Source organism: Palaemon carinicauda, chromosome 29, assembly GCF_036898095.1.
Source record: "Palaemon carinicauda isolate YSFRI2023 chromosome 29, ASM3689809v2, whole genome shotgun sequence".
Classification (NCBI taxonomy): domain Eukaryota; kingdom Metazoa; phylum Arthropoda; class Malacostraca; order Decapoda; family Palaemonidae; genus Palaemon; species Palaemon carinicauda.
The window spans coordinates 48,079,617-48,105,214 of NC_090753.1; the positions used below are offsets into that span (position 1 = coordinate 48,079,617).

The 25,598-nt window shown below is 48.6% G+C and overlaps 1 protein-coding gene across 1 annotated transcript in view; it reads right to left on the reverse strand.

Moving 5' to 3' along the window:
• LOC137622770 (uncharacterized) overlaps positions 1–25,598 on the reverse strand; it is a 76,458-nt gene that overhangs the window by 45,666 nt on the left and 5,194 nt on the right. The gene's annotated exons all lie outside the window — the stretch shown is intronic.

Here is a 25,598-nt window from a genome sequence, read left to right on the forward strand (position 1 = left end):
AGCGACGACTTGTGGGAGCTCTTAAAAGCTAGTCGTCTGACGGAGCCGGACACAAGATCATGGTACTGCTGCACAGTCTGTGAACTGTCAACCATGGGGAAGCGAGGAAGTACAGTGACAACCCGAAGCTGTCTAGACTGTCTGGGTCGTACAGACAACTCCTTATCGGGTTGCTGAGGTTGCCGCACTGCGTCACAACAAGTCACTTCTGCTGGTTGTTGAACGTCTTCCCAGTGACACACTGACTCCGTAAACAAAAAATCCTCTAACAAGGACTAAGCTTGGACTGCATGTCTTGCAACACAGCTCAAGGTCTATGGGAGCAGGTGTGGTAACAGACGGGGTTAGCGACTGAAGTGGAACCATTACCCTCCCTGGAAGCATGCTATGCTTAAATAAAAGTCCATAGGAGGCTAAGCAGCTAAAGGCTCCTCTCCAAATGACAGAGTCCTCAAGGGAAAATCAGAAGGAGGGAGAATAGCACTTTCTCATCTACAGGAACCATATCCGAGAAAAGCTAAGTTCTCTCAGTGAGGGTTTCACTGGTGCAAAAGCAGCAGACTAGAAGGCAACGTTATGAAACTGCTTGACAGTCTAGTGAGTTGGCAACAACCAAAGATGTGTGACTGAGAAGCATGCGGTAAGGTATGCAGAGCATGCTGTATGCAGAGCATGCTGTATGTAGAGCATGCTGTAAGGTAAGCAGAGCATGTTGCATGGCGTGCGGCTTATGCTGCATGGGATGAGGCTCATGCTGCATGGGATGAGGCTCATGCTGCATGGTATGAGACTCATGCTGCATGGGATGAGGCTCAAGCTGCAAGGGATGAGGCTTATGCCGCATGCGTTGAGGAGGATGCCGCATAGTATGAGGCTCCTGCCTCATGGGTTGAGGCGGTTGCCGCATAGCATGAGGCTCCTGCCTCATGGTTTGAGGAGGATGCCGCATAGCATGAGGCTCCTCATAGCATGAGACTCCTGCCTCATGGGTTGAGGAGGATGCCGCATAGCATGAGGCTCCTGCCTCATGGGTTGAGGAGGATGCCGCATAGCATGAGGCTGCCTCATGGGTAGAGGAGGATGTCGCATAGTATGAGGCTCCTGCCTCATGGGTTGAGGAGGATGCCGCATAGCATGAGGCTCCTGCCTCATGGTTTGAGGAGGATGCCGCATAGCATGAGGCTCCTGAGAGGTTCCTGCCTCAAGAGTTGCGTCTGCCTCAAGGGTTGAGGAGGTAGCTGCGCAGAGAGAGGCTCATGCTGTGAAGAATGCGGTTGCTGCATGCGTTGAGGCGGCTGCCTCATAGCATGAGGTTCCTCAAGAGTTGAGGCTCTTGCCTCAAGAGTTGAGGTTCTTGCCTCAAGAGTGGAGGTGGCTGCCGCAAGAGTTGAGGTTGCTGCCTCAAGGATGGTGGAGGTTGCCGCAACGCAAGAGGTTGCTGCCTCGAGGATGGAGGAGGTTGTCGCAACACATGAAGCTCCTGCCTCAAGGGTAGAGGAGGTTGCTGCAAAGCATAAGGCTCCTGCCTCAAGTGTTGAGGAGGTTGCCGCATAGCAAGAGGCTCCTGCCTCAAGGAAAGTGGAGGTTGCTGCACAGCGCTGGTATCTGGCAACTCCCAATGCGGCAGCTCACGCGTGGAGGTAGGTTGAGGAACCTCAACATCATACGTCTGGCAGGGTGGACTGCGCAGAGGTGGAGTTGAGGCGGCTGCCTCATGAGCGCTCGCAGGAGGAGGTGTGCTAACCTTCTCTGCCTGAAACTCCTGCATCAACACCGCAAGCTGAGACTGCATTGTCAGCAGCATAGACCACTAGAGTTTAAGAAAGACAACAACAAACGGAGCTACTGTCCGTTGAAACTGAGGGTCTAAAACAGCTGGTGCGGCAACAGACGGAGTTACTGTCTGTTGCGATACCACCTTGCCTCTCTGGGAGGTGTGCAGTTGTCGTACTGCAGCAAGTCCGAACTGACCCAGTGCTAATGGCACCACCTAGGAGTTGGACTTGCGCGGAAGGGACCGACTTGCACTTAAAAGCTGCAAGATTTGGTCCATGGTTTCTGCGAGAAACCTCTTCCGCAGACGAGGAATAAAAGGGCTCTCTCGTCTTTGTGTGGGTGGGGTGATCACGTCGGCTACGTGAGTTGGTAACACCCGAAACCACGGAGGGAAACGTCTGTTCGTCGATCAAGGCCTGCTGAACCCATAAGTCCTTCGACATTACTTCTCCCCTGGGCTTGGGAGCTTGTAAGAGGTCCCAGACTAGGCGAACAACTGGCACGAACAGACGAACCCTCGAACGCAACACTGTAACACTTTGCGCTTATCACTTTATCACTTTTGATTTTCTGTTTGCACTTATTTCACTGAACTCGAAACTTTAAGTGGTTTGTACCTGAAACACGCAATTCTATCCTTCATTAAAAGTTAGTAATTGCGAAAACAGTATTACAATGTAACAGAAAAACATAATGAAAGATAAATAATTCAGTGGCTGGAAAAGAGACTAAACACTAGATCAAATAAACTACGTTTAAAATCTCTCACCGCATAAAGCCTGAGAACAAGAATAAAACTCTAGAAACGTTTACCTTCTTCCCCTAAAGAGACTAGGGAGAAGAGCAAAAACGATAACAACGTTACCCGCTTGAACGAAACGTTTATCCTCCTCTCTCTCCCTCCGTCTCTATCTCTCTCTCTCTCTCTCTTGACTTAGCACCTGAGAGAAGAGCCCAATTATATATATCGTTAAAACATATTATTGTTAAAGGAAAAAAACTGAAAGATTTCCCAAATAAAAAGTTCCTTTATTAGAATTAAAACCATTTAAGCTAAGAAAGAATGAACAAAACGCTAGAATCGGTTTACTCTTACTGCAACGTGACACCGTGATAGACTCTCTCTCTATCGTAACGATAGAGCGCAAGTTGAACGTTCTGAACGTCAACAACTGCAGAGACAAAACAAAACGTTAGTTCAACTTTGAAAACAGTACAAGACTATCAAAGAAATTCTTTCAAAAACATTAAAATAGCATAATATGTTAACAGGTAAAAACGAAATGACGGGCTCAATGTTAATTAACTTCGGTTCCAAGAAAAGACCGCCTACTATTAGGAAAGGTCGAATATAAACAAATATAAAAATTAATTTTAATAAGTTTATAATAAAAGGAAGTTAATCAAAGAGGCCTATAAAAGGCGGAGAGATATAAAATAAATCTATAACTTTGTTAAGCAAAATTAAGAGAGTCTATACTCTCTTCGACACCAACACTTCCGTCTAAGGGAAGGGTCGGCCATTTAAAAGTGAAAGAGAGTTCATACTCTCTTCGTACCAAAATTAAATCAAAAATTAAATCAAATTAATTCCAAAAACTTGCTAAGCTAATGATATAGCTTCCTGAATAGCGAAGGCTAAACTCTAGAGCAAATACATCACCAAATCGTGAGCAATAACTCCAGAATCAACAGCGTATCCATGTAGGTCTAGCCGGAGGCACGACAGAGGAAAAATTGAGGTGGTGTTGACAAGAAGTACTGGAGTACCTGACCACAGATGGCGCTGTGGTGTTCACCCCCACCTGTATAGCGATCGCTGGCGTATCCCGACCGTAGATTTCTGTCGGCAACAGAGTTGACAGCTACATGATTATCGGGTAAGTATATTCGAAAATTTATTTTACTAATGAAAATAACATAATTATGTAATTTAAAAATGAATGAACACTAAAGAAAGAACGAAAACCCCGAAAGGAATCGTTCTACAAAGCTGAAAAATTAACAAATACAATTAGATTCATAAACTAATTGAGACAAAACGTACGGCGTACCAACCACCCCACACGGGAAGGAAGCTACAAAAGGCGTAGTAACGTAGTAGAAGGGTGAACGACCTCAAGAGAGAGAGAGAGAAAGACCGAAGTCAAACTCGATCGCAACCCATAAAATTACACCGTGGTGGCCTAAACTGCCGAGGGCTCCACGGAGATATCGTACACTACACACACAACTCTGAAAAGGAAACTTACTGATTTCTATACTCAAATATATATACAAACATGAAAAAATGTTTACATATATACTGAGTAAAAGAAAAGTAAGTGATTAAGTAAAGACAAAACAAACAATGGCTGCCAAGCGAGGACAAAGACAGAGACGTCTGTCCCAGTCCGAGCCAAAAGTGAAAGTGGGCTTCACCGGTGTGTGAGGGGGGGAGGGGTAGCTAGCTACCACTCCCCTACCCCCCCGCTAACTAATGGCTCGCCATTTCAGCTACGCTAAAAGGTAAACCCAATGTAAATAGCGTGGTTTGTATTTCGGTTACGGAACAAAATACAAATTACGTAACAAAAAAATCCCTCTGGAGGAGCACCTAGTCTCCACATTCAAAAGGTGTCCACCAAGAGAACAGACACAAATTAAGGACTGCGCACTCCCTTCCCCGGCCGACATCGACAGGGGAAGGAGAGCAGCATCGTAAAAACTGTAACAAAATGACATATTCATAGATAATTTGTATTTTTTCTAACTACACAAACCTTAGCTATTTAATAGGGGGTATTATTTTCAGCTTACCTGAAAAGAGGAGCCATTAATTTTCAACATGGGTTAACTACCCACACCGCTAGTTAGCGGGGGGGTAGGGAGGGTAGCTTGCTACCGCTCCCCCTCACACACCTGTGATTGAGGTCATTTTGCTTGGAGGTAGGACTTCAAGGGGGATAGGGCTGCCAGGTAAGTTTGCTTAAATAGCTAAGGTTTGTAGTTAGGAAAAATACAAATTATCTATGAATTTGTCATTTGTTCCGTAACTGGAATACAAACCACGCTATTTAACAGGGGTGACTCACCCATTAGGAAGGGTGGACGTCCCAGCCAATCTGGCTTTTGGCTTTTACCCGGGGGCTCCTTATCTGAGTGTATCAGCACTCAAGAAATAAGGAGTCCCTGCGCCTCGCTAAAACCTTGCCAAGGTTCGCGGCCTACGCAAGCTGTGTGTTGAGGTATGTAGAAGTGTGACTGTCCAAGTAAAGTTATTCCGAGTTCTTTAGAAGGAAAATCTGTGCACAGGACTATCCCAATACCACCTCGTCAGGGTATGGGGACGCAACAGTATTAATCTTAATACTAGGTTCACAAGGGAACATGATTTACCTGCAGAGGTTTGAGGTCAGCTATGCAGAGAACCCAGGATGCTGCTTTCCCCAAGAGAGGGGAGAATGAAGAAAAGAATAAGGGCCAGTCAAATCTTTTCATTCATGCAGACTAAAACCAGGTAACAATGCCCTCAACCTTCTGCTACTTGTCCAATAAGGAGCTTGAGGTTTTAAACCAGCTGTTGTGCAGCCACCACAGGATCGATAGAGAACGTATCGAGTCTCCTGTGGGTCATGTCTTGCAGGTAGTGGGATGTGAACGTAGTCTCACGCTTCCACACCCCAGCTTGAAGAACCTGCGTCACTGAATAGTTTCTCTTGAATGCCAAGGACGTAACTATTCCCCTGACATCATGAGCTCTGGGGCAACGTGATGGAGGAGGGTCTGGATTCAGTGCATGGTCCATGACCCTGCGAATCCACGCTGAGATGGTGTTCTTGGTGACCCTCCTCTTAGTCCTTCCTGTGCTGACGAATAGTGCAGGCACACGATGACGGGCTGCGGCTGTTCTGTTAAGATACAGCCTCAATCTCCTCACTGGGCATAGTAAGAGATGGTCTGGGTCATCTGTTACAGTACGGAGACTAGAAATCCGGAAGGAGTCGAATCGTGGATCCACTATTCCCGGGTTCTGAGTCTTAGCAATAAACTCAGGGACGAAGCTGAACGTTATCTCTCCCCATCACCTTGAATGGGCGATGTTGTATGAGAGACCATGAAGTTCACTGACTCGCTTGGCCGAAGCCAAAGCTAGCAAGAACACCGTCTTCCAAGTCAGGTGGCAATCAGTTGCCTGGCATAATGGTTCATAGGGAGGTCTCTGAAGAGACCTGAGAACTTGAACCACGTACCATAGGGGAGGTCTCACTTCCGACTGGGGGCAGGTAAGTTCATAACTCCCTATGAATAAAGAGAGTTCTAGCGATAAAGAAATGTCCATTCCTTTCAGTCTGAAGGTGAGGCTTAAGGCTGAGCGATAGCCTTTCACTGCTGAGACTGATAGGCGCATTTCTTCAAGCAAATACACGAGGAACTCCGCTATTGCTGGAATAGTGGCATCGAGTGGAGAGATACCCTTCCCACGACACCAACCACAGAAGACTTTCCACTCTGCCTGGTAGACTGCTGCTGATGACTTACACAGATATTCAGCCATCCTAATCGCAACTCGTTACGAAAATCCTCTCTGCGAGAAGAGATGCTGGATAGTCTCCAGGCGTAAAGTCGTAGCGAAGCTACGGCTTTGTGGAATATTTTGGCATGTGGTTGTTTGAGTAGATTGTGTCGTGGAGGGAGTTCTCTTGGAGACTCCATTAGGAGTTGCAAAAGGTCCAGAAACCATTCTGCGTGATGCCATGAGGGTCATTGAAAGATTGACCGATGTTCTTGTCTTGATGAGTACCCTCCTCATCAGACAGAACGGGGGAAAGGTGTAAACGTCGACGTTATCCCACCATTGTTGCAAAGCATCTTCCCAGAGAGCCTTGGGGTCTGGGACTGGGGAGCAATACAGCGGAGCCTGAAGTTCAGGGCCGTTGCGAAGAGGTCCACAGTTGGAGAACCCCACAAAGTCAGGACTTTGTTGGCTACTAGATGATCCAAAGACCACTCGGTACTTACTATCGGAGATGCTCTGCTCAGGTTGTCGGCGAGCACATTCCTTTTGCCTGGAACGAAGCGTGCCGATAATGGTATTGAGTGGATTTCGGCCCATCTCAGTATCTCTACTGCTAGATGGGATAGTTGCTGTGAAAAATTACCTCCTTGCTTATTGATGTAAGCCACTACTGTGGTGTTGTCGCTCATCACCACCACTGAGTAGCCTGCCAGGAACTGTTGGAACTGTTGAAGGGCCAGAAAGACAGCCTTCATCTCTAGAAGATTTATGTGGAGGTACTTTTCTGACTCTGACCAGAAGCCTGAGGTCGTGTGGTGCAGCACGTGGGCCCCCCACCCTTTTTTTTGAAGCGTCTGAGAACAGCATCAAATCTGATGGGAGGACGAGAAGGTCCACTCCTTTTCGTAGATTCTGGTCTGTCACCCACCACTGGAGGTCTGTCAGTTCCGCTGATCCCATGGGGATCTGGATGTCCGGGGAGTCGTGAGCTTGATTCCACCGGGACTTGAGTTGCCACTGAAGGGATCTCATCCTGAGGCGACCATTGGGAACTAGACGGGCCAGCGATGAAAGGTGACCAAGGAGACGTAACCACGATTGGGCTGGAAGTTCTTCTCATCTGAGAGAAGGTCTTGCGACCTTTCTCAGCCTTGTTATCCTGTCATCTGATGGGAAGGCTTTGTGGAGATTGGTGTCTATGATCATGCCAAAGTATACCAGTCTCTGTAAGAAGCAAAGAAGACTTCTCAAGATTTACCATGATCCCCAGATCCTGGCAAAGTCTCAGAAGTTTGTCTCGGTGTTGAAGAAGGGTTGACACCGAGTCTGCTAGGATTAGCCAGTCGTCCAGATGACGGAGGAGACTGATACCAATCCTGTGTGCCCAAGATGACACTAGGGCAAACACTCTGGTGAAAACTTGGGGTGCTGTAGAAAGACCGAAGCACAGCACCTTGAACTGGTATTTTCTGTTGTCTAGGCTGAATCCTAAGTACTTCCTTGAAGACGGATGGACTGGGATCTGGAAGTACGCATCCTTTAGGTCCAGTGTACACATGAAGTCTTGAGGTCTTACTGCTAGTCTGACCGTGTCTGCCGTCTTCATGCTGAACAGAGTTTATTTGACAAACTTGTTCAGGGCTGAGAGGTCGATGACTGGTCTCCAGCCTCCAGACGCCTTTCTTACAAAAAAAGAGTCGACTGAAGAAGCCTAGGGACCCGTCGAGGACCTCTTGGAGAGCGCCCTTCTTCAACAGGGTTTGGACTTCTGCCCGAAGGGCTTGCCCTCCTGCCAATCCCATGGCAAGGGAGTCTAATGACACTGGATTCCTGGTCAGGGGAGGTTGAAATGTAATGAACAGGACGCGATATCCTAGATGGATCACGGAGATTGTCCAGAAATCGGCCCAGAGTTGCTTCCACCTGTCTGAGCAACTTTGTAGGCATCCCCCTACTGGTGGAAACGCTGGGGGAATGCCTATCCTAGCGTTTGCGGCCTCGGCTGCTCCCTCGAGGATTCTTTCCTCCCCTGGAGGACTTTTTGCCTTTCCTGTCTTTGACAAGAAAGGGCTTAGACACCACTGTCTTCGCTGCTGTTTTCGTCATCGTTGCGGTCTTGGATGGACGGGACTGCTGGGGTGCTGGAGGTTTATAGGGCTTAGATATTAAAGCCCTATGGAGGAGGGAGTCTTGATGAGACTTCCTCCACCTCTCAGCAGCAAGTTCCACATCCTTAGGCTCAAACAGGTGGGCCCCCTCTAGGGAGGAATGTCTGAGCCTATTTATCTCGACGCTAGGGACCTTTTGGAGGAACCTCTCAGACACTGCACCTGATAGTCTATTTATCTCGACGCTAGGGACCTTTTGGTGGAACCTCTCAGACACTGCACCTGATAGTAAGAAGGTCTCCATAGCTTTCCTGGTACGTTCCTTGGAAAAATCCTCGGATCATATCAGGATACCTAAGGTCCCCAACCAGATGTCCAGCCACGAAGTAGCTTGCATCGCATACTTGGTGACCTTTTCCTGGTTAAGAATATCGGTTGCCGAGTACGAGACCTGCCGGCTGGAGAGTATCTCAAGAGGGACTCTCCTGGTTAGCTCTTCCAGAGAGTGGTGAAGAGGAAGAGCTGAACTGGGTTCCTCCAGGATCTCAAAGTACCTCCTTGCTGTACGCGAGGAGGTGGGAGGAGCTTGTTTGTAGCGCAGGCACGGTTGGAGGAGGCAAACTCGGAGAGCTGTTGGGAGATCTTGTCCCTGGTACTCTACACCCCTTGAGACCAAGGGCAGGGCGGCACTGTTCTTTGAGGGTTTCTGAGTAATAAAGAAGCGGTCTAAGACCGTGTTTTTGTCCTCTCAAGGGGGTATCTCTGGGTTGGAAAACCCATTGAGAACCCTCATTAGAGTCAGAACCTGCCAGAATGCATGCTCTGATTCTTATTGGTCTCCTCCTGATGTAGGACTCGCAGCAAAGTCTCCTTCTTTTCCCAAGAGCTCTTCTTGGGGTGAGTAGCGGACATTCCCCGAGCGGCTGGCTGTCTCCGTTCTAGCCAAGGTAGAGGAGTTTGGCAGAGTTTTGGAGTCTTTGGACTCCTTCCGAGGAAGGAGATAAGACTTTAAGACCTGTGTGTCGAGTCCCTCCTGGTCTCAGATTGCGGGGAACTCTCCGCGTGAAGAGAGGTTTCCTCCATTGGTGCGATGGAAGAGTGTCTCTCCTCGCGTGGTTCCCTTGGTGACGGAAGGTCTTCGTCCAACGGGGAGGGAGAGTCTATGAGAAACTGGAGGAACTTGTCTTGATGGTCTGCACGGAGCAGCTTCGCCCTAGGGGAAGTGACCATGTCAGAAACTCTTCTTTTCCTCTTCAAAGGGGTAAAGGAAGCCATGGTTCTGTGTCTTAAGTCTAGAGCTATAGGTCGCTCTGATGAGCAATCAGACAGGACTGGCTTGAAAGCCTGTGTTACGGCTCTGACTAAGGCACTGAACCAAGGATCCTGACTAACGAATGCACTGTCAGACAGATCCCCTGAAGGGAAAGGGACCGAAGGTTCCCTACGAAGAGCCATTGTAATAGGTGGGTCTGCCTTAAAAGGCAGTTTAGGGATCCTGAACCCCTCTGCTTGTTTTTGTTTCCCTTCTCCCGCAGTGCACGCTGGTATGCGCTTGCGGGGAGGGGAATGAGGTGATAGCGACCTTGCCAGGTGAAGATTCTGCATTTGTGCCTGTTGGTGTGCGTGCTCTCGCGCCGGAGAATATTGGCTGGGGCACAGGCGCGCGGGAGATAGTTGGCGCGTAGGTGAGCACGAATGTTCAGGAGAGCGCTGGGGCGCCGGTGAGAGTTGCCACATACGTGAGGGCTGCAATGTCATTGCTGTTTCACCTAGAGACTTGTGCGCCGGAGAATGATGACGCTCAGGTATTCGTTGGCACGTGGTCAATGATGGATGCACATGCTGGCGTGTAGGAGAGTAAGGGCGTGCAGGAGAGTGCTGGCGCGTAGGCGAGCATTGGCGTGCAGGTGGGCGCTGGCGCATAGGAGATCATGGGCGCGTAGGCGGAGGAGGACGCTGGCGCGTGGACGACCCTGGGCGTGAGCACGCATGGTGCGCAGGTGAGCGTGAGCGCTGACGTGCAGGCGAACGTTGGCATGCAAGCGCATGAGACTGCTGCCATCTGTGAAGGCGAGCAGGCGAAGGGGCGCGCCAAAGCGCTGTAGAGCGACGAGCTGCTGGTGAGCGCTGAATGTCTGACCGATGACGAGCTGCAGAGTGATGGCGCACAGCTGCGCACCTTGATGGAGCTACAGTGGGCTCTACCGGTGACAGGAATGGTGATGGTAGGTCGGCAGGCCTAGAGGATGGATGGTCAGCGTGCCCTTTGTAAGGGCGACCATCCACCGAAGGGGATCGCGAACGATCGGCAGAGAGGTCCAGGACCGAAGTCACAAGACTGGTTGCAGGTGCAGTGATGGTCGATGTAAGAAGGTCTGAACGCAGTGGAGGCTCCTCTGCGGGGGACTGCAGTGACAACGATGAACCAAAGAGGCGCCTCTTCACCACTGGTGAGGGGAGACCTCTAAGGCGAAGAGGAAGGCGAGCCTTCCGACGGATGCGCCCTCTGGGGGCCGTTGGATCAGCAAGCTGACAGTGCGAAGCAGCAGTCCTCCGAAGAGGAGTCTCTGTAAGTGAACTCCCCCGAGGGAGAGAAACACTTGCAGGAGAGACAGATGTTGAACTTAGTTTCCCCCTCGGAGGATGATCAGGAACGAGGGAAACTAAGCCGGCAGCAACCGCTGTAGAGTCTGGAGTGGCAGAGGAGATGGATGAAACCGCACGAGACACCTCTGACACAACAACGTCGACAAGGGTCAGGGGATCTACCTCTGATAGCAACGATGATTGCTTAACAGAAGCATCCATGCGGATGAACTGCAGCAAGGCCTCCTTGGAGGGCGAACCCGTAGGCCCCAAGGAAGACCAAATCTGTAAGAGGGGAGTTAGTGACAAGGCCTTACCCGGGGGGAGAGGTGGGGCTGCTTCGCTAGGGGAAGCAACATTATCTCTTGAGACACGGGGTTGGCCGATAATAACTTGGTCTACACTACTACTCGACGGTCTCTCGTAAGAGACCGAACGAGTAGGAGCTTCGGAGGAGGGTTGGGCTATGGAAGAAGAGGCCTTGGGTTTTTCTTCCTTCAAAGAAACCTTTAACGGAGAAATATCCCGCTTGGATTTCTTCTTCCGCCGTCGCGCAAACCTCTACCACTGGGAGGAAGATCACTCCCTACACTTATTAACACTATCACACCGTTGACCTCTGCAAGCAGGACAAAGGGTGTGAGGATCAGTCTCCACCCCCGACAAATATGTCCCACAAGGGCGGCCGGAGAGTCCACGGCAGGTGCGCATGGTCGCAGAAGTCAACTTCACACACACACAGACTAAGAGAAAAGAAAAAACAAAAGTCGTTAATGGCTGCCAATATTTGGCGAGGATGAAGAGCGGCAACGTCCGTTCACCATCTGAGCCGAAAGCAAAGTGAGCTCAATCACAGGTGTGTGAGGGGGAGCGGTAGCAAGCTACCCTCCCTAACCCCCGTAAACTAGCAGTGTAGTCTAGTTAACCCTCGTTAAAAATTAATGTATTCCAATTACGGAACAAACAAGAAACAGAATTAATTATTTCAGCTGAGAAAATAACTACTCGAGAGAAAACCACAACCCTCCAGCGGGAAGGAGGGGGATCCCATAGAGATGAAGCTGAAAGTTAAATTACAACAGTTATAATTTTATTTAATTAATGAAGAAAGCCATTCAAACGAGCAACCTAACCAGCGAACGGAAATGGTGTTACCCCCGCGCTGTATACTGCTGGCGCACTCTCTTCCCCCCGCAGATTCTTCTAAGAACATGTTCAGGGGAAGGTGGCGATAACAGCCAAACGGTTGAGTATCCCAATGATGATGATTCCCCTGCGGCGGCAGCCGGGTTGCACAGAGGGCCATCCGCCAACGGGAAGACCAAAGACCAAAGAAGAAAGGACGAAAGGAAAGGTTCCCCGTCCTTGAGAACCTGCCATACTACGCTGTTACACACACAGCACAGCACTGAAAAAAAAATCTACAACATGTATAAAAACATTCTGTATGTTTTTATATACAGTATTTAAGTTAAAAAGTCAAAGATTAATGGCAGTCCAAAAAAGGCGAGGAGGAAGAGCAGTGACAAACACTCTCCATCCAAGCCAAAAGCAAAGTGAGCTTAATCACAAGTGTGTGAGTGAGAGGAGTAGCAAGCTAACCCTACCACCCACTAACTAGCAGTATGGGTAGTTAACCCTCACTAAATTTTAATGGATTGTCCTTTCAGCTTCGCCGATAGTATTACCCCTATAAATAGCGTTGGTTTGTACTTAATCGTTGGAATGAGTAAATGGATTGATGGGAGAATGACAACACCACCATTCTCCATCGATCTAAAATAAAAAGTGACGTCCATATTACTAGTATGGGTGTGAGCGGGTTGGCCAGTTTACACCCTGCTAACTAGTGGTGGGTAGTTATACCTTGCTAAAAAAAAGTCTTTTGGACAGTTACAATTTTTGCTGAAATAATCTCTACTGAAAGAGCGAAAGGGGTTGTATATACTGCCGCAGCAAACCAAGATTACTGTGAAAATAATATACAGTATATCCAAGGCTATGGTAGACTTTAAAAATCTGCCTATAGTATCACCTAATTGTTTTAAAAATGGAGAAGGTCCATCCACTTCCTAAGTAGCCAAATCGTTGCATCCCAAGTCTCATGCAAATACTATATAATCATACTGTACTTTGGATCAATAACTGAATGAATAATTTCAAACATTTCAAACCAGCTAAATGAGATTAGTTTCAAGTACAAATATTGCTAATAGCCCCAATTAAATCATGCCAACTGCCCTGCACCATACCGATGCAGTCTATTTTTGCGAAGTAAGGCCAAGGCAACAAGCACTCCAGTGTGAAATGACAAATTCGTAGGTAATTTGTATTTTTCCTAACTATACAAACCTTAGCTATTTAATATGGGTAATTACTTTCGGCGTAGCTGAAATGACAAGCCATTAGAATTTTAACGAGGGTTTACTACCCCACCGCTAGTTAGCGGGGGTAGGGAGGGTAGCTTGCTACCCCCCCCCCCCCCCCTCACACACACCTGTGCTGAGCTCACTTTGCTTAGAGGTAGGACTTCAGGGGGATAGGGTTGGCGAGCAAATTTGATTAAATAGCTAAGGTTTGTATAGTTAGGAAAAATGTTATTTTCATTAATAAAATAAATTTTTGAATATACTTACCCGATAATCATGTAGCTGTCAACTCTGTTGCCGACAGAAATCTACGGTCGGGATACGCCAGCGATCGCTATACAGGTGGGGGTGAACACCACAGCGCCATCTGTGGTCAGGTACTCCAGTACTTCTTGTCAACACCACCTCAATTTTTTCCTCGGTCCACTGGTTCTCTATGGGGAGGAAGGGTGGGTCAATTAAATCATGATTATCGGGTAAGTATATTCAAAAATTTATTTTACTAATGAAAATAACATTTTTCAATATTAATCTTACCCGATAATCATGTAGCTGATTCACACCCAGGGTGGTGGGTGGAGACCAGCATATATGTTAACAAAGAAGCTAAGTATCCCGTATTTTATTTTATTAGTTATTCAAAAATAACATAAAATAAATAAGTACCTGGTAAGGAAGACGACTTGAACCATTACTCTGCCTTTATTAAGTACGTCTTCCTTACTGAGCGTAGCGGTCCTCTTAGGATGCTGAACGACTCTTAGGTGCTGAAGTATAAAGGGCTGCAACCCATACTAAAGGACCTCATCACAACCTTTAACCTCGGCGCTTCTCAAGAAAGAATTGACCACCCGCCAAATCAACAAGGATGTGGAAGGCTTCTTAGCCGACCGTACAACCCATAAAAAGTATTCAAGAGAAAGGTTAAAAAGGTTATGGGATTATGGGAATGTAGTGGCTGAGCCCCCGCCTACTACTGCATTCGTTGCTACGAATGGTCCCAGGGTGTAGCAGTTCTCGTAAAGAGACTGAACATCTTTGAGATAGAATGATGCGAACACTGACTTGCTTCTCCAATAGGTTGCATCCATAACACTCTGCAGAGAACGGTTCTGTTTGAGGGCCACTGAAGTAGCCACAGCTCTCACTTCATGTGTCCTTACCTTCAGCAAAGCAAGGTCTTCTTCCTTCAGATGAGAATGTGCTTCCCTAATCAGGAGCCTGAATAGGTAAGAAACTGAGTTCTTAGACCTTGGAAGAGAAGGCTTCTTGATAGCACACCATAAGGCTTCTGATTGTCCTCGTAAAGGTTATGACCTTTTTAGATAGTACCTAAGAGCTCTAACTGGGCAAAGTACTCTCTCCAGTTCGTCCCCCACCAAGTTGGACAGGCTTGGGATCTCGAATGACTTAGGCCAAGGACGTGAAGGAAGCTCGTTTTAGCAAAAAACCGAGTTGCAAGGAACATGTAGCCGTTTCAGATGTGAAAACTATGTTCCTGCTGAAGGCGTGGATCTCACTTACTCTTTTAGCTGTTGTCAAGCACACGAGGAAAAGAGTTTTCAATGTGAGGTCCTTAAAAGAGGCTGATTGGAGAGGTTCAAATCTTGATGACATAAGGAACCTTAGGACCACGTCTAGATTCCAGCCTGGAGTGGACAACCGACGTTCCTTTGAGGTCTTAAAAGACCTAAGGAGGTCCTGTAGATCTTTGTTGGTGGAAAGATCCAAGCCTCTGTGGCGGAAAACCGCTGCCAACATACTTCTGTAACCCTTAATCGTAGGAGCTGAAAGGGATCTTACGTTCCTTAGATGTAACAGGAAGTCAGCAATCTGGGTTACAGTGGTACTGGATGAGGAAACTGCATTGGCCTTGTACCAGCTTCGGAAGACTTCCCCTTTAGACTGATAGACTCTGAGAGTGGATGTCCTCCTTGCTCTGGCAATCGCTCTGGCTGCCTCCTTCGAAAAGCCCCTAGCTCTTGAGAGTCTTTCGAAAGGCTGAAGGCAGTCAGACGAAGAGCGTGGAGGTTTGGATGTACCTTCTTTACGTGAGGTAGACGTAGAAGGTCCACTCCTAGAGGAAGAGTCCTGGGAATGTCGACCAGCCATTGCAGTACCTCTATGAACCATTCTCTCGCGGGCCAGAGCGGAGCCAACCAACGTCAGCCGTGGCCCTTTGCGAGAGGCGAACTTCTGAAGTACCCTGTTGACAATCTTGAACGGCGGGAATGCATACAGGTCGAGATGGGACCAATCCAGCAGAAAAGCATCCACGTGAACTGCTGCTGGGTCTGGAATCGGAGAACAATACAACGGGAGCCTCTAGGTTATCGAGGTAGCGAACAGATCTATGGTTGGCTGACCCCACAGGGCCCAAAGTCTGCTGCAAACATTCTTGTGAAGGGTCCACTCTGTGGGGATGACCTGACCCTTCCGGCTAAGGCGATCTGCCATGACATTCATATCGCCCTGAATGAACCTCGTTACCAGCGTGAGCTTTCGATCTTTTAACCAGATGAGGAGGTCCCTTGCGATCTAGAACAACTTCCACGAATGAGTCCCTCCCTGCTTGGAGATGTAAGCCAAGGCTGTGGTGTTGTCAGAGTCCACCTCCACCACCTTGTTAAGCTGGAGGGACTTGAAGTTTATCAAGGCCAGATGAACCGCCAACAGCTCCTTGCAAAAGATGTGAAGTGTCCTTAGCTCCTGATTCCATGTTCCCGAGCATTCCTGTCCGTCCAAAGTCGCACCCCAGCCCGTGTCTGATGCGTCAGAGAAGAGACGGCGGTCGGGTTTCTGAACAGCCAAAGGTAGACTTCCTTGAGAAGAAAGCTGTTCTTTCACCACGTGAGAGTAGACCTCCTCTCTTCGGAAACAGGAACTGAGATCGTCTCTAGCGTCATGTCCTTTATCCAGTGAGCCGCTAGATGATACTGAAGGGGGCGGAGGTGGGGTCTCCCTAACTCGATGAACAGGGCCAGCGATGAAAGTGTCCCTGTTAGACTCATCCACTACCTGACTGAGCATCGGTTCCTTCTCAGCATGCTCTGGATGCAAACTAGGGCTTAGTAGATCTTTGGGTCCGACGGAAAAGCCCGAAAAGCTCGACTCTGAAGATCCATACCCAGGTAGACAATGGTCTGGGATGGGACGAGCTGGGACTCCTCAAAATTGACCAGGAGGCCCAGTTCCTTGGTCAGATCCATAGTCCATCTGAGAATCTCCAGACAGCGACGACTTGTGGGAGCTCTTAAAAGCTAGTCGTCTGACGGAGCCGGACACAAGATCATGGTACTGCTGCACAGTCTGTGAACTGTCAACCATGGGGAAGCGAGGAAGTACAGTGACAACCCGAAGCTGTCTAGACTGTCTGGGTCGTACAGACAACTCCTTATCGGGTTGCTGAGGTTGCCGCACTGCGTCACAACAAGTCACTTCTGCTGGTTGTTGAACGTCTTCCCAGTGACACACTGACTCCGTAAACAAAAAATCCTCTAACAAGGACTAAGCTTGGACTGCATGTCTTGCAACACAGCTCAAGGTCTATGGGAGCAGGTGTGGTAACAGACGGGGTTAGCGACTGAAGTGGAACCATTACCTTCCCTGGAAGCATGTTATGCTTAAATAAAAGTCCATAGGAGGCTACGCAGCTAAAGGCTCCTCTCCAAATGACAGAGTCCTCAAGGGAATATCAGAAGGAGGGAGAATAGCACTTTCTCATCTACAGGAACCATATCCGAGAAAAGCTAAGTTCTCTCAGTGAGGGTTTCACTGGTGCAAAAGCAGCAGACTAGAAGGCAACGTTATGAAACTGCTTGACAGTCTAGTGAGTTGGCAACAACCAAAGATGTGAGACTGAGAAGCATGCGGTAAGGTATGCAGAGCATGCTGTATGCAGAGCATGCTGTATGTAGAGCATGCTGTAAGGTAAGCAGAGCATGTTGCATGGCGTGCGGCTTATGCTGCATGGGATGAGGCTCATGCTGCATGGGATGAGGCTCATGCTGCATGGTATGAGGCTCATGCTGCATGGGATGAGGCTCAAGCTGCAAGGGAAGAGGCTTATGCCGCATGCGTTGAGGAGGATGCCGCATAGTATGAGGCTCCTGCCTCATGGGTTGAGGCGGTTGCCGCATAGCATGAGGCTCCTGCCTCATGGTTTGAGGAGGATGCCGCATAGCATGAGGCTCCTCATAGCATGAGACTCCTGCCTCATGGGTTGAGGAGGATGCCGCATAGCATGAGGCTCCTGCCTCATGGGTTGAGGAGGATGCCGCATAGCATGAGGCTGCCTCATGGGTAGAGGAGGATGTCGCATAGCATGAGGCTCCTGCCTCATGGGTTGAGGAGGATGCCGCATAGCATGAGGCTCCTGCCTCATGGTTTGAGGAGGATGCCGCATAGCATGAGGCTCCTGTGAGGTTCCTGCCTCAAGAGTTGCGTCTGCCTCAAGGGTTGAGGAGGTAGCTGCGCAGAGAGAGGCTCATGCTGTGAAGAATGCGGTTGCTGCATGCGTTGAGGCGGCTGCCTCATAGCATGAGGTTCCTCAAGAGTTGAGGCTCTTGCCTCAAGAGTTGAGGTTCTTGCCTCAAGAGTGGAGGTGGCTGCCGCAAGAGTTGAGGTTGCTGCCTCAAGGATGGTGGAGGTTGCCGCAACGCAAGAGGTTGCTGCATAGCGCTGGTATCTGGCAACTCCCAATGCGGCAGCTCACGCGTGGAGGTAGGTTGAGGAACCTCAACATCATACGTCTGGCAGGGTGGACTGCGCAGAGGTGGAGTTGAGGTTGCTGCCTCGAGGATGGTGGAGGTTGTCGCACCGCAAGAGGTTGTTGCCTCGAGGATGGAGGAGGTAGTCGCAACGCATGAGGCTCCTACCTCAAGGGTAGAGGAGGTTGCTGCAAAGCATAAGGCTCCTGCCTCAAGTGTTGAGGAGGTTGCCGCGTGGCAAGAGGCTCCTGCCTCAAGGAAAGTGGAGGTTGCTGCACAGAGCTGGTATCTGGCAACTCCCAATGCGGCAGCTCACGCATGGAGGTAGCTTGAGGAACCTCAACATCATACGTCTGGCAGGCTGGACTGCGTAGAGGTGGAGGAGCGCTCGCAGGAGGAGGTGTGTTAACCTTCTCTGCCTGAAACTCCTGCATCAACACCGCAAGCTGAGACTGCATTGTCTGCAGCATAGACCACTAGAGTTTAAGAAAGACAACAACAAACGGAGCTACTGTCCGTTGAGACTGAGGGTCTAAAACAGCTGGTGCGGCAACAGACGGAGCTACTGCCTGTTGCGATACCACCTTGCCTCTCTGGGAGGTGTGCAGTTGTCGTACTGCAGCAAGTCCGAACTGACCCAGTGCTAATGGCTACACCTAGGAGTTGGACTTGCGCGGAAGGGACCGACTTGCACTTAAAAGCTGCAAGATTTGGTCCATGGTTTCTGCGAGAAACCTCTTCCGCAGACGAGGAATAAAAGGGCTCTCTCGTCTTTGTGTGGGTGGGGTGATCACGTCGGCAACGTGTGTAGATACACCCGAAACCACGGAGGGAAACGTCTGTTCGTCGATCAAGGCCTGCTGAACCCATAAGTCCTTCGACATTACTTCTCCCCTGGGCTTGGGAGCTTGTAAGAGGTCCCAGACTAGGCGAACAACTGGCACGAACAGACGAACCCTCGAACGCACCACTGTAACACTTTGCGCTTATCACTTTATCACTTTTGATTTTCTGTTTGCACTTATTTCACTGAACTCGAAACTTTAAGTGGTTTGTACCTGAAACACGCAATTCTATCCTTCCTTAAAAGTTAGTAATTGCGAAAACAGAATTACAATGTAACAGAAAAATATAATGAAAGATAAATAATTCAGTGGCTGGAAAGAGACTAAACACTAGATCAAATAAACTACGTTTAAAATCTCTCACCGCATAAAGCTTGAGAACAAGAATAAAACTCTAGAAACGTTTACCTTCTTCCCCTAAAGAGACTAGGGAGAAGAGCAAAAACGATAACAACGTTACTCGCTTGAACGAAACGTTTATCCTCCTCTCTCTCCCTCCGTCTCTATCTCTCTCTCTCTCTCTCTCTCTTGACTTAGAACCTGAGAGATGAGCCCAATCATATATATCGTTAAAACATATTATTGTTAAAGGAAAAAAACTGAAAGATTTCCCAAATAAAAAGTTCCTTTATTAGAATTAAAACCATTAAGCTAAGAAAGAATGAACCAAACGCTAGAATCGGTTTACTCTTACTGCAACGTGACACCGTGAAAATTCTCTCTCTATCGTAACGATAGAGCGCAAGTTGAACGTTCTGAACGTCAACAACTGCAGAGACAAAACAAAACGTTAGTTCAACTTTGAAAACAGTAAGAGACTATCAAAGAAATTCTTTCAAAAACATTAAAATAGCATAATATGTTAACAGGTAAAAACGAAATGACGGGCTCAATGTTAATTAACTTCGGTACCAAGAAAAGACCGCCTACTATTAGGAAAGGTCGAATATAAACAAATATAAAAATTAATTTTAATAAGTTTATAATAAAAGGAAGTTAATCGAAGAGGCCTATAAAAGGCGGAGAGATATAAAATAAATCTATAACTTTTGTTAAGCAAAATTAAGAAAGAGAGTCTATACTCTCTTAGACACCAACACTTCCGTCTAAGGGAAGGGTCGGCCATTTAAAAGTGAAAGAGAGTTCATACTCTCTTCGTCACCATAATTAATCAAATTAATTCCAAAAGCTAGCTAAGCTAATGATAAAACTTCCTGAATAGCGAAAGCTAAACTCTAGAGCAAATACATCACCAAATCGTGAGCAAAAACTCCAGAATCAACAGCGTATCCATGTAGGTCTAGCCGGAGGCACGACAGAGGAAAAATTGAGGTGGTGTTGACAAGAAGTACTGGAGTACCTGACCACAGATGGCGCTGTGGTGTTCACCCCCACCTGTATAGCGATCGCTGGCGTATCCCGACCGTAGATTTCTGTCGGCAACAGAGTTGACAGCTACATGATTATCGGGTAAGATTAATATTGAAAAATACAAATTACCTACGAATTTGTCATTTGTTCTTTAACTAAAATACAAACCATGCTATTTAATATGGGTGACTCAACCCTTAGGAAGGGTGGTAAGTCCCGGCCAGTACTGGCTTTTGGCTTTGCCCAGGGACTCAATATCTGAGTGTCAGCACTCAACAATAAGGAGTCCCTACACCTCGCTAGCACCTTGCTATGCAAGGGCTGCGGCCTACGTAAGCTGTGTGTGACAGTTTGAAGAGTGACTCGTCCTAGGAAGTTGACCTGAAGTCCTTTACAGTAGATGGAAACTTAGGCTAGGACTCTCACAATACCACCTCGTCAGGGTATGGGGACGTGACAGTATTAGCTTAATACTAGGAACACGGTTTACCTGCAGTGGTTTGAGGTTAGCTGTGCAGAGAACCCAGGATGCTGCTTTCCTCAAGAGAGGGGAGGATGAAGAAAAGAATAAGGGCCAGACATACCTTTTCCTTCATGCAGACTAAGACCGGGTAACAATGCCCTCAACCCTCTGCTACTTGTCCATTAAGGAGCCTGAGGTTTAAACCAGTCGTTGTGCAGCCACCACAGGGCCGATAGAGAACGTATCGAGCCTCCTGTGGGTCACGTCTTGCAGGTAGTGGGCTTTGAAGGTCGTCTGACGCTTCCACACCCCTGCATGTAGAACCTGCGTCATTGAGAAGTTCTTTTTGAAGGCCAGGGACGTAGCTACGCCCCTGACATCAAGTCCTCTAGGGCGACGTGACGGAGGAGGGTCAGGATTCAGGGATAGATGGATTACCTTACGAATCCATGCCGAGATGGTATTCTTGGTAACCCTCCTCTTTGTCCTCCCAGTGCTCACAAACAATGCCTGCACTTGGGGACGATCTGCAGCCGTTCTTTTAAGATATAGCCTCAGACTCCTTACTGGGCACAGTAGGAGATGGTCTGGGTCATCTGTTTCAGAACGAAAACTCGAAACCTGAAAAGAGTCGAACCGTGGGTCCGGCACTCCCGGATTCTGAGTCTTAGCAACAAACTCAGGGACGAATCTGAACGTTACCTCCTTCCATCCCGTTGAATGGGCGATGTCATACGAGAGACCATGAAGTTCACTGACTCGCTTGGCCGAGGCCATAGCTAGTAGGAACACCGTCTTCCAAGTCAGGTGGCGATCTGAAGCCTGGCGTCATGGTTCGTAGGGAGGTCTCTTAAGAGACCTGAGAACTCGAACCACGTTCCATGGAGGAGGTCTCACTTCCGACTGAGGGCAGGTAAGTTCATAACTTCGTATGAGTAGGGAAAGTTCCAGCGAAGAAGAAATGTCCACTCCTTTGAGCCTGAAGGCTAGGCTTAAGGCTAAGCGATAGCCTTTCACTGCCAAGACTGAAAGGCGCATTTCTTCTCGCAAATATACGAAGAACTCCGCTATTGCTGGAATAGTGGCATCGAGTGGAGAGATACCCCTTCCACAAAACCAACCACAGAAAACTCTCCACTTCGCCTGATAGACCCCTGCGGATGACCTTCACAGGTATCCAGACATCCTGTTCGCAACTTGTTGCGAAAATCCTCTCTCTGCGAGGAGATGCTGGATATTCTCCAGGCGTGAAGTCGATGCGAAGCTACGGCTTTGTGAAAGATGTTGGCGTGTAAGGAACTTAGTCACAATGTGAGAAAGTCCCTTGTGCCCCGAAGGGACCAATGCCCGTTTGAAAACAGGGTTCGTAGGCGCCCACAGCGCATCAGCGGCCAGGAACGGCAACGGCAGGTCAGCAGGTCTGGCGGGTGGAAGGTCGGCGTGTCCTTTGCAAGGACAACCTTCCACCGAAGGAGATCGTGAACAATCTGCGGAGATGTCCAGGGATGTAGCTGGCAGGGTCGGTGAACGATGACGAGGTTCCTCTGCGGCGGACTGCAGGGATGACTAGCCGAAGAGGCGCCTCCTAACACCCTTGTGAGGCGAAGGAAGTCCTGTACGGCGAAAGAGGAAGGCGGGCTTTGCGCCTTATATGCCCTCTGGGGGCCGTGGGGTCAGCAGGCTGACCAGCAGTCCTCCGAAGAGGAGTCTCTCTGTCAGTAAACTCCCCCGAGGGGGAGAATCACTTGCAGGAAAGACCGTTGGACTTAGTTCCTCCCTCGAAGGATGTTCGGAGGGGGGAACTAAGCCTTCAGCTACATCGGCAACATCAGGAGCAGAGGTTTGATACAACTCATCAGAAGCCTCTGCCACAACAACGTCGACGACAGACAGAAGATCAACCTCTGCTAAAGTCGGTGATTGTTTGACAGCTGCTCCCAATTTGATCATATCAAACAAGGCTTCCTTGGAGGGCGAACCCTCAAGCCCCAAGGAAGCCCAAAGCTGCAACAAATCATGATTAGTTACATTGACATCAGAATTAATATCCTCCCCCGGGGGAGGAGGAAGACCTGCCTCGCTATGGGAGGCAACTCCCTCTCCCAAACCCCAAGATCGGTCAACAGAACTGCGGCCTACGCTACCACTCGACAGTTTCCCGGAAGAAACCGATCGAGTGGGAGCTTCGGAGGAGGTTTGGGGCACGGAAGAAGAGCCCTTGGGATTTTCTCCTTTCAAAGAAATCTTCGAAGGAGAAATATCCCGATTGGACTTCTTCTTCCGGCGCCGGGAAAACCTCTCCCACTGGGAGGTAGACCACTCCCTACACTCACCACATACGTTACTCTTATCACACTGTTGGCCCCTACAGTAAGGACACAAGGTGTGTGGGTCCGTTTCAACCGCCGACATATAAGTTCCAAAAGGGCGGTCAGGTAAACCGAGACACTTACGCATCGCAGAGGCCAACTTCACAAACACTCTGTCAAAGAAAAAGCAAACAAAAGATCAGTTAAATGGCTGTCAGAGAAGGCGAGGGTGACAGCGGACACGTCCGCCTAGCACCCAAGCCGAGAGCAAAGTGAGCTCAGCACAGGTGTGTGTGAGGGGGGGAGGGGTAGCAAGCTACCCTCCCTACCCCCCCGCTAACTAGCGGTGGGGTAGTAAACCCTCGTTAAAATTCTAATGGCTCGTCATTTCACCTACGCCGAAAGTAATAACCCATATTAAAAAGCGTGGTTTGTATTTCAGTTACGGAACAAAACTGCTATAAATGGCAACACCCTACCTGCAAATCGGGTGTAAGTCAGTTGGATTATCAGAGAATGAACGATGGGGAGCATGATGACGTACAATGGTACTGCAATACAGTAATTGCCAACAAAACACAGGTACTGTATCGGTATTTCGACCAATAATTCGATATTGATTATTAATGGTATAACTAATTACTATATTATCAACTCTCTCTCTTCAATACTGTATTAAATCCGGAGTTAATATTATCACATGTCGTCCCATTGTTTCCAGATATGAGTGATGATGGTGTACCACTGCAATTTCTAAGCACATATGACAGCATGCATCCTTCCCTGCAGCCAATATTGCCACCTGCAGAAAAAGAGTGTGAAGTTACACGGAAAACATCCAGCACACACACAATGATAGCCTGCATCATTCACCATGTGATCCTACCCCTATGGATATAGATAGTGTAGATAATGTTACGAGGTGGACTATTGGTGAAAACTCATCCCACCAGACATCAAAGCTAACAAACTAATTCTATATTGGATATTCATAAAACTTATAGCAAAAACCAAAAAGGGATTGGTTGACTGGCAGTGTTGCAAGCAGTCTCGATGCAGTAATGTGCCGTGCAACTGTAAAGCAAGTCAGAGACACCTTTATACCTGGCACCGCTGAACACTGTCATCCAGCCGATCACAACAAAACAACAGTACATCAAATCGGAGCTGCTGTGATGGAAGAGGCATGCAATCATATCTTCAGGCCAACAGGGGAAATTGTATACATTTGGAGACACCAAAACCTTATCCAAGTCTTTTGAAGCCTGCACATCTTGCATGTACTGCCATTCGACACCGACTGGTAGATCTTGTTGTCTAGGCAGAATTTTAAGTACTTCCTTGAAGACGGATGGACTGGGATCTGGAAGTACGCGTCCTTCAGATCCAGTTTACACATGAAGTCTTGAGGTCTCACTGCAAGTCTGACCGTGTCTTCCGTCTCCATGCTGAACGGGGTCTGCTTGACAAACCTGTTCAGAGCTGAGAGGTCGATGACTGGTCTCCAGACGCCTTCTTTACAAGAAAGAGTCAACTGAAGAAGCCTGGGGACCCGTCGACGACCTCTTGGAGAGCGCCCTTCTTCAACATGGTTTCGACTTCTGCCCGAAGGGCTTGCCCCCTTGCCGATCCCATAGCAAGGGAGCTCAACGACACTGGATTCGCTGTCAAGGGAGGTAGAGATGTTATGAATGGGATGCGATATCCTTGACTGATTACGGAAATCGTCCAGGAATCGGCCCTGAGTTGCTGCCACCTGCTTGCTCAACTTTGTAGGCATCCCCCCACTGGTGGACATGCAGGGAGACTGCCAATCCTAGCGTTTGCGGCCTCGGCCACTCCCTCTAGGAATTTTCACTCCCCTGGAGGACTTTTTGCCTTTCTTGTCCTTGGCAGGAAAGGGCTTTGACACCGTTGTCTTCGCTGCCGTTGCCGGTTTCGTGGTCTTGGTAGAGCGTGGCTGCTGGGTTCCTGGAGGTTTATAGGGCTTGGATGTTAAAGCCCTATGTAGGAGAGTCCTGATTGGACTTCCTTCACCTCTCAGCTGTCTGCTCCACGTCATGAGGCTCAAACAGATTCCTCCCCAAGATGGAAGAATGTCTCGGCCTGCTGATCTCGGTGCTGGGGACTTTCTAGTGGAATATCTCAGACACCGCATCTCGACGCTTCAAGATGGTATTAGCCCACAAGTTTGAGACTTGGTGGGCTAGAAACTCGATGGTACGAGTGCCTGAAAGTAGAAAGGTCTCCATGACCCTCCTGGTACTCTCCTTAGAGAAGTCCTCAGATCGTAACAGGATCCCCAGAGACCCTAGCCAGATGTCCAGCCACGAAGTTGCCTGCATGGCACACTTCACCACCTTCTCCTGGCTGAGGATCTCCGTAGCCGAGAAAGACACCTGCCGGGTGGAGTCTCTCTCTAGAGAGACTCCCCTGGTAAGCTCTTCCTAAGAGTGGTGTAAAGGAAGAGCTAAACAAGTCTCCTCCATGATGTCGAAGTACCTCCTCTGATGGACACGAGGAGGCGGGAGGAGTTTGTTACCGGCGCTGGACCTGCTGGAGGC